The following is a 20,530-nucleotide window of genomic DNA, read 5'->3' as shown; positions in this document are numbered from 1 at the left end:
CTAGATACTCTGGCGAGTCTTCCTCAGGTCAGCCTACCTCCTACTTCCTACTTGGCAGAGCGCTTTCCAGGTGCACATGGTGGGGCTACTTGGATGCAACCGATTTTCTCCTCCAGAAAGCTATCTTTCTGCAGTGTCTTTGGCTGGCTCTGCGCCTCATTTTCAGTCATGTGGCTTCTGCACTGAATCCTCATGTTTTAATCATGCATCCAGGGACAGGAAACCTTTTCTTGCTCAGAAGAGAGAACTCTCCAAGATTAGCCAAGTACTACTTCACCCACATTCCCATTTCGTTCATTGACAGATACAATGCCAATGGAGTTTGTAATGAACGAACCATAGTAGAATGAGACTAAGGGCACCGAATAAGGTATAGATGGTTTCCTTATCATGAAAAGACAGGATATAGACCTTACCATCTTTTCCTCCTGAAAGCTGGAGGACATGGGTGGGAATGAATTCTAAAGACATTTGACCAAAGGCTCAGAACATAGAACTGGATGCAGCCCAGGCAGTACTATGTACCCTTCTTTAAAACAGAGTTTTAGCTCCCTGCCAAGACCCCAGGAGATGGGGTAAATGCAATATCCGAGAAAGAACAAGCACCGCCTGTGCCAGAAACACTGCAATGCTCATTACCCAGCAGGTGGTGGAGAAAGTGGAGTAAGCCTCAGGAAGTGAGCAGGGTGGGGTAGTGTCGGGGTCTTTGGCCCCCAGCACTCTCCTGACCTGCGGGAGAGATGGGGAAGCACGCCCCGACCTGGGCGGGCCAAGAAAGGAGGCACCCAGCCCCCCTCACCGGAGGACAATCAGACGAGTCCGGGAGAGTCTTGAGCACATCTGGCTTTATTGAAATAAGCTCTGCTCTTAAATAGGTCAGAGAGCGGCAGGAAGGGGAGGGGTGTACGCGCACCTATCTAGGGACTGTGAAGGGAGGCCTGAGCTGTCCGTCAAGGGTGGAGGGCTGAAGGACCAATCCTAAGAGGCGGCCTAATTCTACGTCACAGCCCACAGGACCGCCTCCGGGTTCACCACCAGGCGCCATCTTGGCCACACATGGTCCCAAGGCTGGGAGGTGGGCCCAGCTAGAACCGCCTTTCTGGGTTCTGCGTAATAGCCACACATGACCCTGGGGCCAGAAGACAGGCGGGGCCAACTAGGACCGCCTTTCCTGGTTGCAGCATAACAGCCACGAGGCCCCAGGGCTGGGAAACAGGTGGGGCCAGCTAACTGCCTCTTTCTGATGTGACATGCCCACGCATGTCCCACATCTCCCCCTTTTTGTTTATCAGCAGGTGGCTGCCCTACTCGAGAGTGTGCCTGTCTTAGGTTGCCCCCCTCTGGAGATCTTACCTGTCATTGACTTTTACTGCAGGACTTGCCAGCCCAGTGGAAGAACTCGGGGCGGGGGGTGGGGGAAGAATTGATACTCAAGAGGAGGCCCTGTTATTTTTGCCTCATGCCTGCACGTTCTGGTAGCCTGCACATTCTGGTAGGGGCCATGGCCAACCTCACAGGGTTCCCAATCAGCTAAGGGCAGCATATTGCTGTCAGACCACCATTAACTGGACAGCTCTGACTCATTGCTTAAGAAATAGGGGAAGCCTATTAACCAGGCAAGGGTCAAGTGTAAACACAGAGGCAAATATAAACACAAGGCAAATGTAAACATAAGGATCATGGGGGATCTCTCCCACAGTGGGGAGAAGGTAAGGGAGCCACCCATTTAGCTCAGTCTAGGGAAAATTGGAGTTCAGTCCATTTTGGTGCCGCAGAGTCCCCCTTCTCTGGCGTTGAGCAGGTCCAGGCCCTGGCGATTCTGGAGGTCCACGGCAGCCAAGGTGCTAGCAACTTAATGCATATCATTAGTAGACAGTTTATAGTAAACATGAAGCAAGGTGCCAAGACCCTCAATGCCTATTCCCCCCCAACGGAAACCCCTAAGCTCAGCAACAGGGGAAAGGCAAAAGGGAAACAGTGCAAACTCCATTCCAGTTCTTTGGCAAAGCTGTAGGTGGTATGGCCACAGAGAAACATTGCGCCATAAAAGATGTCCAGGTATAGTCCAACAAGGCAAGTAGGGCCGGGCAACTGGAAGGAAGGGAGGGAAACTGAGGGAGGCAAAAGTCATGTAAGGGGTCCTGACACATGGAAGGGGGATGGTGGAGATGGTTAATGGTATAAGGGAGAATAATGGTAATCTCCATACCTCATATAAACAGAAGTGATCGGGAATGAATAGTGTGATAGTCAGACTTTTGCCTATGGGACAAAATATCTGACCAATCAACATCAAGGAGGATGGACTGCATTTCAGCTTACAGTTTCAGAGAGTTCAGTCCATGGCTGGGTGGCCCTGTTCCTGTAGGTAGAACACCATGGCTTGTGGAATGGAGGGGGGTGGTGTGTGGAGGAGTTTCATCTCCTGGTAGCCAGGGGGCAGAAAGGAAAAGACAGGAAGGGGTAAGGGAATAAGCTATCCCTGTGATCTCCTTTCTCCAATTAGGTCCACCTCTTCAAGCTCCCGGCATCTCCCCAAATTGTACCACCAGATGGGTGCAAAACCTTTTGCTGGGGACATTTACTTCATAGAAACCACAGGTAACCATCAAGATCATGGCTTAAATGGAGTCGTTTGTTTTCCCAATTTCTCTGTCTTTAGCTTATCTTAGCAAGAAAAAATGGCTACCAGAATCCTGGAAGACCACACTTTCCAAGCATGGCCGGAGTGCCCTGTGTAGGTGTGTGGTGCCGGCCCTGTCCTTAGGAAGCACCTGCTGTCAGGGGCAGAGCTGGGCTCAGCATGCAGTCTCTGAGCTTGACCGAGCTGCCTCTTGCTGGATTGTGTTTTCTTAGAGTAACTTATGACTGGGAAAGGTGGTAACAACCCGGTCATTACTAGCCATAGTTCTTTTGCTTCTATACTTTGATTTAAAATAAAAATCCCTCTTAGAAGCTACAATATTCTAATTCAAGAGTGCTTCAGCTCCAGTTGATGCTGTTCAAACTAGGACTGGCATGCTTCTGAGAGGTTTATAAATAGATGATTCAGGGGTTGCCCCATCTGAGATCCTGCTTTATGCAGCCGGTCAGTGTAAAAACCATTGAAGCTTGGTTGCAAATATAAACATGGACTTAACGTGTGCATTTTGCTTTGGGTTTTCTAAGACTTTTCATGGGCTATCATTAGCTCGTACCTGGGAGGTTTTGTTCTCCACCCAGGCGACTGCCTGTCTATCTTCAGTGTTACCCACTGACTATGGCTCTGACTGGCCGCCATCAATCAGCCTAGAGACACTCTCTTTTCAACACCATAGATCTTGCCAGGCTCAAGAAAGCATTTGTTCTCTGGGGGCTTCCAAAAATATTGACAGTTCTTGGATGAGATTCAGCACTAATTTGGGGGACTTTCTCTTTTTCTTTTCCATGGTGACAGCTTCCCTGACAGCATGAGTCTAAGCATTTCTGCCGTTGAAATGGTGAGGTTTTTTTTTTTTTTTTCAAAAGAGAATGATGATCTCATCTCTGAGACTCTGTCTGGGAAACAAGAGTAACAGAAACAGCTCAGGAACCAGGCTGTCATGAGCTCTTGAGAAGAGAATGGCTCATCAAAGTGCTTGAACCACTGCTCCTGGGGGCAGGATACTTCTGCCCCCAGGGTGAGCTGTGTTCTTGCAGACAGCGAATCTGCGCTTTTGAAAAGCTGGCCCAGTTAGTGGTTTCCTTGGCCAACTGGCCATGAGAAACCCCCTCCATAGAGATGCTTTGTGGGCAGATGTCTTGTTCCCAAGGCCTGCTAGACATGCCAGTCCCCAGGCAGGGCCTTCGTGAGCAGTCCTGACCTCTGCTCCTCCCTCCTCCTGGAGAGCTTGCTCTCCCATTTCCACACATCCAATTCCTGCTTATCTTATAATTGCCCTCATTCCACTGTAATCTTCCCCAAATTACTCATGAGGGATTTACTGTTTCCCTAAGCTGAACATTTGTAGCATTGTGCTTCTCTGATAACTTCAGCAGAATACTTGTGTAGTGCAGCATTTAAGCATTTCTCTGTGTATGTTATATACATTATGTAGTCCTCAAATACTTAAGGTATTACCCCCATGAATGTGTTGAAAAACGTAACAATATTAGCACTGCACAACTGATATCCCCAGTTCCCTCGACATACTATAATAGCATCATTTCCTGTCTCCATGAATTTAGGTACTGCCACATGACTTGCATTGGCTAGTCATGATATTCGTATGGATCAAAGCCTTGAAAGCCTGTGCGCTGTTGTCTTCTTTCTCCTCACCACAAGGGATGCACCAGTGTCTGCAGCTGTTACTTTTCCAGCAGCCAGGACTCCCTGCTAGGTGATGGGCAAGAGTTAGTCCAGCCTGCAGGTGTTGACAGCCAGTGCAAGATTGCTAGAGTTGGTGTAAGCACATTACTAGTGTATTGATGACTATGAGGACATGGAATAACTGCTGTAATGGAAATAGTTTCAAAATGTGGCATGTAGAAGAAAGATGATGTTTGCCTTGAAAGTTGCCTGGAAAGCGTTGTCTTTGAATGGAGACCTGAAGGGTGAATAACACTGACAAGGTCAAGAAGGTAGGGATCAGAGATGTGGGAGGCCATCCAAGCGTACAGAGGCAGAATTTGCAATGAACAAAAGCTGGTGTGAAAGAGGGCCTCCCCAAAAGATATGGTGGAGGATGAACTACTTGTCTTTACTATTCTATGTCACCGAGTGGGTACTTTGTACGTAGGCTTGCGATAATGGCTTTCCTTTATTCTCTGGGCAATGCTGAGGGTTTGAACACAGGACTTGTCTTCTGTACAGCCTGGTTCTTTCTGACTGAGTTCCACTTATTGTACCTGAAAAACTAGGCCAAGCAAGCAGCATGACTCTAGCCTCAGAGAGAAAAGCATGGGGCAACCCTGTGTTTGTTCCAGTTTTGTCCTAGGGGTTCTTTTTTACAATATGGTAGAGAGTAAAGAAACCCAGACAGAGCACAGTGCTCGGGTGAGTTAGAGAGAAAGGCAAATGGAGAGACATGCATGGTGTCCATTTAAGTCTTTGAGTGAATTTAATCTGTGCACATCAAGAACGGGAATCCCCGAGCCCAGCAGACACGAAGCACTGAGGGGCGAGGAGTTGAGTGACAACTCTGGGGGCGGCACATAGCTAGGGACCTAGGACTTCTAACTCATTGGAGGGACACCAAGGGACGCGTCACTCAGTGGACATCCCACGTGGAGTATCTGCAGGCAATCCTTGCTGGAGTTGAGCGAAAGCTACTCCACCTCTCTGGCTCTTCTCTCAGTCTAGAGAGGACTGTGCTTGCTAAGGAGGCTCACCGGCCAGCCCCGTGAAGCCCATTTGCATCCAGGATGAGTTCGCAGGGCCAGATGCCGAGCCTCACACTGAGACTGTTCCAGTATAGGACTCAGGAGGTCTTAGGTCACAGGGGCTTGCCCATGGAGAAATACTTTCTGAGGAGAAGACAAACCCTAATAAAAGAGGACCACGGATTCTTTGACATTCTTCCTGTTGGATAACTGAGCTCACCTTTTCATAAGCAGGCATTGGCAGATCCGACCTTGGGGGCCCTGGGGACCTGGGGGTTTTGAGGACTCGGTTTCTTTTTTTCAGCTGTCTAGCGCTAGTTCATGGAAACATTCCTGTTGTTTTTTTTGCTTTGGTTTCAAGAAGTGGGGGGGGGGGGTGCGTCTACATTTCTTCCCTGGCTGATGGGTCCGGATAGGATGAGAGTAGAGGGATGCAACTTGTGTCTGCCTTGCCTGTGTTGTCAGAGCCAGGCTCCTGGTGTCTCCCGAAGTCGCTTACCTGTGTGGGAGGCTCTGTTGAGCACAGGGCACGGGGTGGTAGTGGTTAGTGATGTTCCACTGACAGGTTGGCAGGGCTTAGCTGAGCCAGTCCATGACACCTGAGAATGGAAACCTCCTTTGGATTGTCTTCCATTGTGTGCTTTGTTTTCTATTCCAGAGAAAGAAACCAAGGCCTCATTGAACCCTTACTATTCTTCCTGCATATGGAACAATTTTTTCGCTGTATCCTGTTAGTTACCAATTGATTTAAAAAAAATCATTGCACTATAGATTAAAACGGCACAAAATGCAGCCTTGCATTCTGTTTTGAAGGTGAACGTTTTAGTGGAACCATTTCCCATGACATCAACTTCTTTCTAAAAATATTTTTGATGTCTACAATTTACTGTATCACTTCTCCATTGGATGGGAGATAATTTAGCAGATCCTGGTAGTCTAAGTAAGACGGGGAGGAATATTCTTGGGTGGGAGCCATTATCCTGTGATTCTGATCTTCAGGCTTAGAACTCTGAGGTCTTGGGTCACAAATGAATTTGCTGCACCTTGAAATTTTCCAAAATTATGATTCTGTTTCCCCTGCATCTGGCAACAGGTATGGGGAGTTCGGGTAGGATGCATTTGAAGGGGAAAACCAAAGACGCACAGGGCTTTCCCTGTCTTCTGAGAATGACATCATTTCTTGGCATCCCTGCTCAAAACAGTCTGCGGGGTGGACTGTGAAGCGTGACTGCTTTGCAAGCCAAGGCAAGGCTGTCTGAAAATGGGATTTTACTTTTTTTTTTTTTTCAAGTGAGTGGGAGGCCAGCTGGCTCTCCATCCGAGTTTAGACAGAGGAAAATTGAACTGAGCTGCAGTTTTTTTTTTTCCTTGTAGATCAGATATTCACATGAGGATTTTTAGTTTCCCATCTAAAACCTTCGGCACATGGAGGGGAATGCATTGGATACCCAGAGACGGTTTCCAAACTAGTTTTAAATTCAGGCTGATTAGTCGGATAAGCTTCAGTATTGTACTTGCCCTCTGTAGGTGAGTTTTCGACACCAAGCAGTGAGGGCCATAACACCAGCTCTCCGGGGGATAGGAAAGTCACCCAGTTCCCTGCAGTGAATTCCAGAGTCCATCTCTGCTCCCACACACCTCCCCTGGAACCTTCCATAGGAAACTGAAATATACCCATCTAAGACCAAGCTTCTGATCTTCCACTATCTCAGAAGATGGTCTCTGCTCCTGCTTCCAGACCTATGCAAATGACTCTTCCTTTCATTTCTGGCCCAATCACCTTGATCTCCCTCTCCCTCTCTGTTTTCCTTCCTCTCTCTCTTCCTTCCTTCCTCCCTCCCTCCTTCCTCCCTCCATCTCTATCTTCTCCCCCACTTATTTCTCTTTATATCTCACACAACATATAGTTTGTTACTCATTTGTTGCTTTATTTTCTATCTTCTCATTAGAATACCAAGTCCATCAGAACAAAGACCTTCGCCTTTTCTATTTACTGTTGTACCCTACCCAGCAGGCAGCACAGCAAGTATTCAATCAACATCTTATTCAACAAAATAAAGGGCCCAAGGTAGAGGCCTCATAGGTGCTAGCAATCATCATCATTCATTTTACAATATTATTTTAGCTTTGCTTTACCAAATGTGTCAGAAAACAATGTACTGAGGAGATTAACTTTCTACTTTATTGAGAAAAAAGGGTATACTTAAAATAGCACTGTTAACAATAACTCTGCAACAGTCCCCTAGGCCGTGGAGTGGCTTTTACTGCATCTAACAACAGAGCTGAGCAGCTCTGTCAGCCCTGGTCAGACAGCGCCAGCTAGCTCCTCTTCCTCTCCAAGCTCCTAGCAGAGGCTTACAGAGGATGGGACGCTCGGAGGGACAGGCCAGGTGAACTTCGTTCACTTGCTCTGCTGATTCTGCTGCCCTTAGATTCGGGCAGGACCTGAACATCTTCACCCCAGTGCTGTGATAGCTGAGGCCGCTAGATGTTCTCACTTGGCTGAGGGTCCTTACCACTGTTTTCATCCTGGCTTTTCTATTTGTTGGGTGATCCCGAGACAGGGACATCCTCTACCTGTGCCATGTCTCCCTTTCTAAAATAAGGACTTCAGCAGCTCATGCGGTTGCTCCACAAGTTCAAGGAGAAGTCCAAGTCCTGCCAGCCCATGCCGAGGGCACAGCTGGCCTTCGGGGGCCAGGAACTTGCTTTTGCTTTCTGAGGTGGACACAGGCCTGCGGGCCGTGCACATGCTGCACTTACCCTCTGCCTCTGATGTATGGAGCTACACAGAGATCCTTCAACTAGGAGACACAGCCCGTAAGCAGACCTACCAAACAGGCCCAGTCCAGGGGGACAGAGACGGCAGCTTTCCTGCCCACGCCGGTGCCGGATTCACCTAGGAGTCGGGCAGACAAATGCCGGTGAAATTCCTGAAGCCAGACAAGTTTGCTCCACATTTCAACTACCTGGTGGATCATCAGGAAAAGAGAAGCCCATGTCCACGGAACATGTACAAAAGGCAAGGACCAGGACCCTGCAATGACTGTTTGGCCCAGGACCATGGTTGGAGAAAAGCATGCTCACACACATCCTAAGAAAGCTGAGCCATGCACCCCCATCTGTCAATCAACCTGCACCTAGGTTCACAGCAAAACAGAGCTCCCCTCACTCTCCTGTCTTTTTTGGTTCCTCCATGAAAGGCAAAAAAAAAAAGTATAAACTTCAGCCTATAGCACGCTATCTGAGCTCATCTATACATCTCATGCTGGGTACACTCTCCATCCGGTCTTTGGGATGACCTGAAATCCAGACTCTGATGGGAAACTGTGTTCTCCTCCAGGACTCCCTGTAGTTTCTGTGTGCACTCTGGCTGACTCTCTACCCAGCCTTCCCCTATGCGCACTCAGGATACTCCTTTTCTTTCAATAAACTTTTTACGTCACTTTAACTATGTTTTACGTCTTACGTGTGAGGGGAAACACCAGCCAACTGGTTCAGGCCAGCTTGCCCCCCCCCCCCCCAACTGGAAGCTATCACCCAGGGGAGGGTCTTGGGTCTTGACATAATCCAGGCCAGTCCTTGTATAAGCCACTGCTCAGGAGAGGGTCGTGCTTGTTTCAAACACCATCTGACAAATTGCCAAGAGGGAGGAGGAAAAGGTAGAGAGGGAAATACAAATGGCCAGTTCCTGACCACGCAGTGTTCAACCAGTGTCTGAGTCCCACTGCTCCCTCTTCTGAATGGCCTTTACTCTTTCTTTACTAAATAAACTGTGTGGTCATCATTCCTGGTTTTACTTCTATACTACCAGAGAACAAGAACCCACCACACTCCTGTATCATTTGAATTCTTGTTGAATGCAAGGACTGAGGTTAATAACTGGGCTGGGTTCAGTAACACATGGACTGGACAGAGGGAAAGAAAAGAGGAAGCAGGTGTACTTACGTGAGCTTTTAAGACACCTCCTCTTGTTCACCACTAAGCTATGCCAAGCACTGCTTCATAGCCCATCTGATGAGGTGAGCTCTTGGGAAGGCTAAGGTCAGTAGTGCTGTTCTAGAAGAATGTCTGTGTTGTCAGTTACGTTTGGGTCCCACAGACACCTGCTAAGTATAGATTTTTTTGTGTATACTTGGAGTCAAGTTGCATTTTTTCCATATAAGTATGCATTTGACTCAACACTTTATTTTAGAAAACATACCCACAACCATGTACATTCTCCTCCTATTGTTTCCTAACTCTTCTTTGTTATAGACTGTCTCTGTTTGGTGTTTCAAACAGGAAACTCCTGTTAGACATGGCACAGGAAGAGGATGTCACTGTCTCATGATCACCCAGCAAAAAGAAAAGCCAGGATGAAAACAGTGGTAAGAACCCTCAGGCATGCACTGGCTGCAAGTGAGAACATCTAGCAGCCTCAGCTATCACAGCACTGGGGTGAAGATGTTCAGGTCCTGCCCGAATCTAAGGGGAGAAATGAGGCTCCTCAGTAGAGCAAGTGAATGAGATTCACCTGGCCTGTCCCTCCCAGCGTCCCATCCTCTGTAAGACTCTGCTAGGAGCTCGGAGAGGAAGAGGAGCTAGCTGGCGCTGTCTGACTGGGGCCGACAGAGCTTCTCAGCTCTGTTGTTAGATGCAGTGAAAGCCACTCCATGGGCTAGGGCGCTCGGTATGCATGGAGCGGTTGCCGAGTCCTGCGTTCTTTGAACGCTCGATTCTTCTCCATCCTACTGAGCAGAAATCCTCAAGATCAGCATCAGCACCAGAGTCACCAGCATCCCCATAGCTAACAAGCAAGTGCCTGCTCTGTGCTAATAGTGTGGACAATGAACCCTCACACCAACCCTATGAGACGGTTATGATCACAGACCCCTTTTACAGGTGAGTAAACTGAGGCCCAAAGGTAGTGCATGATATTACTAAGGTTGTATAACTGGTAAATGACGGCACAAAGATCAGTCCTAGGTGTAGGAGAGCCCAGTTTCACCTGAGTAGTGTGTTTGACCACAGAGCTTCCCTAAGACATAATCTTCCATCCAATGAGCACTCAGCTTTGTTCCAGAGGTGGCCATTTCTGGGTTTTGTGAGGGTCAGACCTGGATTGAGTTTGCTTTATTGTATGTACAGTTAGCAAAGTATATTTCGTCTCATAATGAATCTTTACTGCTTGTGAAATATCGAGAGGTGTTGAGACTGGCCACTTGGGCAGCCAGTGGGATTTACACCGAGAAGCAGTTAACTGAGGTTAACCACAGCTGGGCCTCCTCGAGTCTACTTGGAGCAAGCTTCCCTATTCCCTCCACACCAAGCTCCTCTCCCGTGCATGGAGCTTGGGCACCAGGACAAAGCCAGCTGGGCAGAAGGGGTGGTGTTTCCATGGAATCCACGGGACACTCCACAGTCTATCTCTGTGACTTGGAGATGCAACAGGGTCTGTTCAAAGGGTGACCCAGAGGGAGAAGAACTCCAGCTCGGGGAGCTAGCCGCTCCAGGGGCGGGGACCTGCGTGCTGCTGTGGGCTGTGGATGTCAGGATGGAAGCGGTATGCAGCCCAGGAGAACACGGAGTTCTGAAAGATAGTGGAGGATGGAGAGGCCATGGTCTCCTCTGACCCTGGGCGTCTGGCGATGGTTCTTCCAAGTGCCGGTTGGTCCTTGTCTAAAGGCAGCAGCTGAGGGGGATGCTAACTGCACTCAGGTGACGCTTCAGACATAATTTCACACCCTGCCTTGGTGCTGATGAGGCACTATTAATTTGGGGACACTGTAGCACCACTTCACTGTGCCAGCTTAGCAACCTGGCTAATTACTGGAAGCAGGGAGGAGTGAATGGTTGATTTAAAGAGACACTGCAATAAAAAAATTTTTTAAAAAAAAAGGGCAAATAAGCACTGCCACGTTTTGACACGATGAAGGAGTTTGGGAGTCTACATGTCCCCGCAAGGAGGCTATGATCTTCAGTGTACAGATCTGAAATTTAGTGTGTTCTTATTATAAATTAGGATGCGCGCTATATATGAAATGAATGTGTAATGGGAAGCACGTAAGTTCAAATGAAGGAAGATGCATCTGGGTCTTACTTAGTAAGACCTTACTTAGTAAAGAAATGTCAGTTCTAAGTTTTCCATCTGAAATATGGGGATACTATTCCCAGCACTGTAGGTTATTTAAGAGACTAGTCATTTCAACATATGATGTACATGGGATTGTACTGGTCGCTAGTACGCACATTATAAACAGTTCATAAACGAAGGATTTCCAGACTACAGAAGCGTTCTTGGGTATTCTTTTGGTTCCATCATCTTCTCGTTGTCCAGGGCATTGAGCTGGAGGCAAAGGCGGTCCCATCAGACATTGGTCAAGGAATGCTCTCCAGTGCAGGCTCCCTTGAGCATTCTGGACACTGCATAGTTAAAAGATAGGCAAAAGAGTGCACAGGCAACAACTCCAGGACCTCCAGCCTCCCGTACACCCTCCCTTTGTGGACATCTGCCCGTGTCTTGGCTGGTAAAAGCATGGATTTTGACTTTATATATGGAGAAAAAGCTTCCTCACCCCTTTGTTCCCTTCTGGGTTTTCTTCTAACTGGAATGGCTACATGATATAGAGTTGTTCTGGCAGCTACGGTGCAGGAAGATGGAAGGAATCAGAAGTCCTAAGTCATCAGACTGGAGTGCTCACCTCAGGCATCATAGGCTTCTTATTGATTAGGCAGTTATCTGTTAAGTTTCTATCATGTGCAGCTAAATAAATACACAAATAGCATAATTTCTGGATACTCCCGGTGTTTCTTCAATTTCTCACTGGCTATTTGACCATGTGTCGTTCAGTCCCCCATCTGTTTGAATATTTTCTGCACTTTCTTTTTATATTGAGTTCTAGTCTAATTCCATTATAGACTGCTGAAATACGGGGGGGGGGTGGTTATTTCCATTTCTCATTATTGCTAAGACCTGCTTCATGTCCTAGAATATGATCTGCTGTGTAGAAGGTCTGGGGACTGTTGAGAAGAATGTGCATTGTGCATCTACTTGATGAAATGGTATGTATAAATCTGTTAAATCCATTTGTTTAGTCCTAAAATATGTTGTTAATGTATTGTTTGTGTGATCTATTGTTGAGTGTAGGGTATTGAAGTCTCACACCATTAGTGTAATGGGGGCGATCAGTACTTGTACTCCGGAAGTATTTGCTTAATGTACTAGGACATGTCAACATTTGGTGCATAAAGTAGCTATTACTTTCTGTTGATGGACTGATTCTTTTATTAGAATGAACTGATCTTCTTCTCTTCTTTTACTTGAGTTATAAAGATAGAAATATAGCTACTCCTGCATCCATTTGCTTAGAAAAAGGTTTTACAAGCTTTTACACCAAGCTTATATTTATCATTGCCTGTGAGATCTCTCTCTCTCTCTCTCTCTCTCTCTCTCTCTCTCTCTCTCTCTCTTTCTTCTCTTTTGTTCCAGTCCTGGGGCTTGAACTCAGGGCCTAGGTGCTGTCCCTGGGCCTCTTTGTGCTCAAGGCTAGCGCTAGACTTCCGGCTTTTTCCCAGTAGTTTATTGAAGATAAGAGTCTCACAGACTTTTTTGCTTGGGTGGGATTTGAATTACAGTCCTCCAATCTCGGCCTTCTGAATAGCTAGGATTCCAGGTGTGAGCCACTGGTTGGTGCCCAGTGAGGTATGCTTCTTATGGGGGAACACGTCAGATCTTGTATTTTAATCCAACTTGCCATTGAGGACATGATCTAACTTTTGATTAGGGAAATGAGAACACCAAATTTCAGTATTAATAACAGAAGAGACATTCTATTTCCTGTTATTTTGTTGTTTCTGTAATGTCTACTTTTTTTTTTTTTTTTTTTTTTGCCAGTCGTGGGCCTTGGACTCAGGGCCTGAGCACTGTCCCTGGCTTCTTCCCGCTCAAGGCTAGCACTCTGCCGCTTGAGCCACAGCGCCGCTTCTGGTGGTTTTCTGTATATGTGGTGCTGGGGAATTGAACCTAGGGCCTCGTGTATCCGAGGCAGGCACTCTTGCCACTAGGCCATATCCCCAGCCCTGTAATGTCTACTGTTTTATTCTCTCTCATTTACTAATCTATTTAAATAGTGGGGCTTATTCTTTTCTGTGTTTTCCTGTGGAAATTTATCTACATCTTCTCTGTGTAGAATTCCTTTACGTATTTTGTGCTGGTTTGATGGTCAGAAATTCCTTTAGTTTTTGTTTTTCATAGAAAGTTTATATTTATCCTTCAGTTGTGAAAGATAGCTTTTCTGAAGTAATAATTGTTTTCGTTCATGACTTGAATAGATCACTCCACACGCTCCTTTCGTCATGAATTTGTTTTGAGAAATCTGCTTTTATTTTGAGGGGTTTGCCTTTACATGAGAATTTTCACAACTCTTTTGCAGTTTTCAATATATGCTATCTTTGTTTTGCATATTTTGTGTTTTAATTGTAATGTGTCAGAGATTATTTCATGGTGGGGATTCACGCTGCCCTTCCCCCTAGCCTGGGGCAGTGTGGGAGGGAGCCCCTCCCACCTTCCAGCCTCAACTGGAAGAGAAGCAAGCGGTCCCCGCCTCCCGGCTTGGCCTCCTGGCTTGGCCACTTGTCTAATGGCGGAGGCCCGACCCTTGGGGGATTGTGGTCCCTGCCCACAGAGGAAGTTTCATGACATCATCTGATGGGCAGCCCAGTTCAGCCAATTAGCTAGTCATCCCAAGTCCCTCCCCTTCCACCTTTGTCACCGTAATAAATTCTTCTGCCTGCCCCCTGGGCGAGCGAGACCCATTCAACCATCAAGACCCTGATGTCTTTCTTCCTGCCACCACTCCTGACACATGAAGGGACTGCGGGGGAGGGGCAGCGTCGGCAACCTTTCCTCAACTTAGCGTAATTCATGAGAGTACGCTTTTGCCTTCTGCTGGCGGAAGACAAGGCCGAGTGCTCTTTCATAGTTTTGGGGGTTCAGGCATTTTCCCCGGGAGGTAGGGGAAAAGGGGTCCTCAGAGGCCCCGACAACTTCATTTTTTGGTCTTGCCTATTTGGTGTTCTGAAAGCCTCCACTACCTGGATAACTCCCTTCTTTAGATTTGGGTAGTTTTCTGCTATTATTTTATTCAGCAGGTTTTTTTTTTAGATCTCTTCTCCTTTTTAATACCCATGTGCCCTGTGTTGGTCTTTTCATGGTGTTCCAAATATAAATAATTTTTTTCAATGTTTTAGGCTGATCTGATAATTCTGCCACAGCTTAAATTTCTTGGTATTATCTTCCAACTTTTACTGTTCTATTAGTCAGGCTTTCAAATAAGTTTTTATGTGGGTTCCTGAGCTCTTGATTTCCAAGATTTCAATCAGAATTTCTTTTTAAAGATTTCTATATTTCTATTGAATTTTTCAATAAAATTCAGTTCTTGAACTGTTATCGTTAGTTCACTCAGCTGTTCATGTGAATTTCCTTTGAACTGTTATTAATTGTATCCTCTCCGAATTCATTCAGCTGTTTATATATTAGTTTTAAAGTTTCATTAATCATTTTTGTCATTATGTTCTTAAATTACTTGTTTGAAATTTATTTCTCTTCATTACCACTTAAGTCCTTTATTGTGGCTTTGGCCTTTTAAGGAAACATTGCCTTGTGCTTTCAAGGATTTGGTATTTTTGTACTGGAATTGATGCATCAGGTTTTCTTCTCCTATGTTGTTTAGCTAGAGACTTCTCAGCTGTAATTGAAGACTGAGTGGCTGGGTTGTTGTGTAACTTTTTGTCACTAGTCTGGGAGATTGTCAAAATTTCATCTTCAAACCTCAAGACATTGAGTACAGTCTTCTTTGCTCAGGATAAAAAAGGTGTGTTGCAAAAGCTGTTGCAGTTGATATGTTTTGGCAGTCCCTAGTGGAAAGCAAAAATCGCTACTTCTCTAGGTACAGAAGCAAAACTATGTTTTCATGATCCCGCTCAATAAAAATGGTAATGGGAAAGAGATGGGTGGGTTCTTACACTGAGTAGTGCAAAATGTATGGTTTTATGAGGCAGGAAGAGGGGTAGCTCCATTTAATGAGACAAGTTATTGAGGGAAGGTGGGGAGATTATATGTAAAAGACATAGTTGATGTTTTATTAAGGAACAAAGGCTGAGGGTAATAAAGAAGACTTCTAGCTTTCAGCGTGGTTGGTACTGGCATGAGGACAACGGGAGTCATGGTATTCACAGTTGCATGAGACCTGCAATGGATTTGTGAGCAGCTTGCAAGCTTCTTGCCAACGTGTAGACCGTGGACACTTGCCACACTGGAGCCTTTGCAAGCTGCTGTGAAGCTGCATGTCCCACAATGCCCCCATGTGGGTCATGTTGAGGAATCCCTGGAGCCCTGATTCTGATCACAGGAATCCCTGGGCTCATCAATGATCTCATGAATTAGGCATGCCCCACTAGAGCCTTTCTGCCTGCAGTCTGTGGACCTGAGTTACTCTCAATCATTGGCCTCCCTGTGATGTTGACATTAACACTACTTCGCTCATAGCACTCTGTTAGCAATGCTGCAAGGATTTGTTTGTGGGGATACTTGTTCAGTGGTACAGCCCCAGAACCAACAGTGGAGCCTGAGGCCTGAAGGGGTGTCTCCAGAGCTGTGAGTAGCTGAGTAGAAGAGCTCTGACCCTGCAAGGAAGTTCCAAGGAACATCTGGCACAAGGCTGGAGTTCTTTCATCAGCTTGTGGGGCCGCGGTTAAACAAAACTATGTTAGGGACAAGATGGTGAGCCCAGAGGACTCTACACAATGCTGTCTTGAGAAACCTAAGTCCCAGTAGACATAACACAAAGACATTGCCAGAGAAAGGCTAAAGCTAATGGACAGGAAAGCACAGATCTCAGGTCAAGATTACTTAAATATAGAGAAAGGAACAATTTCAAAATGTGTTTTCTATTTTTATTCAAATAACTTGAGTCATTAAGTGAGAGTTAATTCATAATTCTGAACAACACTTAGGAGTGACTAGGAGGGTCTTGATTTGGCCTTGCCATGATTTGTAATGTTTTATTTATAGATCCTCTTATAGCAGGAGAGGCAGATAGTGGTGTTGGTTATAACCATGGTCTTGTGGTGAAATTAAATGTGCCTCTCGGCACAGGGTAAAAAAAAAAAAAAAGACAAACAACTACAAAAGCAATACTTGTAAAACTGTTTGGTGTAAATGAACTGAACAACTCGGGGGGGGAGGGAAAGGGGGAGGGGGGAGAGGGGAATGAGGAAGGAGGTAACAAACAGTACAAGAAATGTATCCAATGCCTAATGTATGAAACTGTAACCTCTCTGTAATTCAGTTTGATAATAAAAAAAATATATATAAAAAATAATTAATGTGCCTCTCTTCCCACCATACAAAATCAGGAGAGATGCCAGGGCCTCTTTTTCTTAAGAGGAGGAATACCATGATGTTGCCTGAAGACAAAAACAAAAACAAACAAAAAACTTAGTTTCATAGGGGGGGAGGCTTATTGTCAGGCAGTGCATTTTCCAGAGACCTCTTGTTTCATAAGGTCTTCTAGAGCCTTTCCCCTCTTCCAGCTGGAGGTGGTATCCTCTCCTGGTAAACCTGGAGGGGGGTCTTTAAATTACCCTGACCAATAGGGTCTTTCAGAGGGCACTGAGTTAACCCCCAAGGCAAGGTTGTTAAATAAGCACACATTTCCTGATCACTGTCCTAGAGTCAAATGGTCATGTTCTGAAGAAACCTAGAGTGGCTAGTAGACATACATGTTTTCTCTGGCTGCCATCTCAATCGAAGTCTAGTACAAAGTCACACTGCCATGTATGTGAGTAAAGACTCTTCTAGAATGTTCCAGCCTGAGACATCAAGTTATCACCATTTCTGGGTCTTCCAAGCTGTAGTACCAGATGCCAGAGAGAAAACATAAACTGTCTCTACTGATACTGTCAGTATTTCTGACCCACAGCAACTGAGAGCATAGCAGAATGGCTGGTTTTTAATCACTATGTACAGGTGACGTGTTGGGTAGCAAGAGTGGCCAGAGCAGGCCTTTGGTGGAGCAACAGTGAGTCTCCATACTTGATGGGTTTTAAAGGGCACTCAGGGGTCACCATGGTCAGCAGATTCTGCCTTGGCTGCACCATGGACTATGTGCTTGTTGAGGGGAACGGGGGCAAAAAGGTGGTCCATCATGCAGATTTCATTTCCCGCTGAAAAGGAATCCATTTGTTCATGTTTATTCCCCCAGGTGATGTTCTTATCAAGAAACAAGTGCTTATTTTGTCTTGCCTCCCTTCCATCACCAGGGCCTCTGTTCTTACCCTAGGCCTTCACAATTCCATCTTGCTCAGGTCCAGTCTTGAGGGCTGCTCACCAGAGTCCCTCAGACACACACATTACTCACCACAATCCAGTCATTTCATGCGCAGGGAACAGCGGACACAGAAGCCCCATTTGGCTCTCAGGAGTAGTGACGGGCTTCATGTAGTAGGCAAGATGGGCTTGTGCCTATTTTGTTTAGACTTGCCCTCTGCAAGACAGTCAATGGGGCATTTAGTTGGAGGAGCATGAGGAGGGGCAGACATCAAAATGTGTGAGTAAAGTAGAAATGCTTCTTGAGGTGGAAGTGACATGCTTTCTTTGACAACTGAACGTCGAGCGTTGGAATCAGTGATGATGTTTTCCAATTTGGATAATTAGAAAGTCAATTTATAAAGGCTAGAAGAAACAGCAGAAGCAGCAGGAGAGAAATGGGGAGAGGATGCTGCACTGAATGCTGAGCAAGTTGCACATTGTTCAAGAGGAGACGGAACTGTAAGTAAGCACAGCCTGAGGCCTAGGGTGGGGAATCTGTGGGCATTAGAGACATCATGGTTGAGATGGATGAAAAAAAAGAACATGAGAAGTGTGTCCCAGGGTCACTGAGAGACAGTGAGAAACAGGGAAGCCCAGGCAGTGGCCTCTGAGATGGCTGGATATGATACAGCCAGTGGAGCCCTCAGCAGCCAGATCAGAGCCAGAGAGAGGAAGAGAGTCTTTGCAGGCACCCACCAGGGATCTTTGCACATAACAGGTGCCTAGTTCTCAAGTATTGAGCAAGGACACCAAGTAGTGGGCGAAGTGAAGTTGTCTCTGTTATAAGGAAAACACCAGACCAGATGAGAGGAAGAGTAATTAGGATAATTAGGGAGTCGATGCATAAAAGAACAGCTAATTTTAGCTGAGGCCTGCTACAGAGTTGCAGACACATTGGCCTGACATGTGTCAATTGGAGACAAGGGAGCACTTCCCATCCAAATGTGTCAGGCAGGCGGTGACAGACTGCAAACAGTGAGAGACACACGTTGCATGTCACATCCCCGGTTGCCAAGTGCAGGGCAGTCTCCCGGAAGCGAGGCCCAGCACATGCACTTGGGCCCGGAGCCGGCAGCTTCACGCAGGCGTCCTCCAGGGGTTGCTCTTGGTGGCTGTCTTTGGGGTCTGACAACTGCTCGCTGCAGGGCTCCTACACAGGTCTCCTCCAGGTAGCTGAGAGCAGAGCTCAGATGCTGCACAACTGTGCGGGATGTGATGCACTCGGATGAGGGCAGCTCAGGAGGAACCTGCAAACAAAGTAAGGCTCACGGGAAGGTGAGTGTTTGGCCAGCATTTCTTTGTCCTGGAGGCAGGGAGGATGGCACAAGTGCTGATGTGTGTTGGAGGAGGAGGGGAGTGTGCATCTCCCAAGGAAACTTGTGGACGCAAAAGACGAAGAAAAGAGCAAAGACAGAAAAAGGTACAAAACTGAAGACTGCGAGTTATTATTCACATCCTCTTGAGACTGAATGGCCACCTTATAGATGAGATCTGAGCACATAGTCTATGTCTCCTGTCTCCTGCTACGTCTTTGCCTGTCCTCAGTAGGGTGGTCCATCCAGTTCTGAAAGAAGATCTAAGCAGACTCCAAGACATTTTCTTAATATTGGGTGTAAAGAATTCCCTTGAGCCTTGAGTCTACTTTTTTTTTTTTTTTTAATGCTGATCATTGGGCTTGAACTTGGGGCCTGGGCACTGTTCCTGAGCTTTTGTGCTTAAAGCTAGTGCTCTACCGACTTCTCTGATGAGGAAATGAGAATGGCCAAGAGACATATGAAAAAGTGCTCTACATCACTGGCCATAAAGGAAATGCAAATCAAAACAACATTGAGAGTCCATCTCACCCCAGTAAGAATGTCATATATCAAGAAAACTAACAATAACAGTTGTTGGAGGGGATGTGGCCAAAAGGGAACCCTATTTCATTGTTGGTGGGAATGTAAACTGGTTCAGCCACTCTGGCAAGCAGTATGGAGATTCCTCAGAAGGCTAAATGTAGAACTCCCCTATGACCCAGCAACCCCACTTTTGGGTATTTATCCAAAAAACCACAAACAAAATCACAGTAAAGCCACCAGCACAACAATGTTCATTGCAGCGCAATTTGTCATAGCAAGAATCTGGAACCAACCCAGATGCCCCTCCGTAGACGAATGGATCAGGAAAATGTGGTACATATACACAATGGAATTTTATGCCTCTATCAGAAAGAATGACATTGCCCCATTTGTAAGGAAATGGAAGGACTTGGAAAAAATTATACTAAGTGAAGTGAGCCAGACCCAAAGAAACATGGACTCTATGGTCTCCCTTATTGGGAATAATTAGCACAGGTTTAGGCAAGTCACAGCAGAGGATCACAAGAGCCCAATAGCTATACCCTTATGATCACATAAGATGATGCTAAGTGAAATGAACTCCATTTTATGGAAACGATTGTTATATCACAGTTGTAACTACTTTCAACATCCCATGTGTATCTGTAGTTTCTACTATTGATGATGTTCGTGTATCACCTTCTTGTGATTGTATCTACACTACCTCTGTAATCTTATCTGAGTATATGGGAAACAGTGTGTACTGGTATTAGAATTAGGAAATTGAAAGGGAATACCAAAATTGAGAGACAAAGGGTAAAATAAGAGAAACAACAACAAAAGCAATACTTGCAAAACTGTTTGGTGTAAGTGAACTGAACACCTCGGGGGGGAAAGGGGGGGTATGAGGGACAAGGTAACAAACAGTACAAGAAATGTATCCAATGCCTAATGTATGAAACTGTAACCTCTCTGTACATCAGTTTTATAATAATAACTTAAAAAAAAAAAGCTAGTGCTC

Source organism: Perognathus longimembris, chromosome 12 (assembly GCF_023159225.1).
Source record: "Perognathus longimembris pacificus isolate PPM17 chromosome 12, ASM2315922v1, whole genome shotgun sequence".
Lineage (NCBI taxonomy): Eukaryota > Metazoa > Chordata > Mammalia > Rodentia > Heteromyidae > Perognathus > Perognathus longimembris.
The sequence above is the reverse complement of the archived record's forward strand: the minus strand, read 5'-3'. Positions refer to the sequence as shown.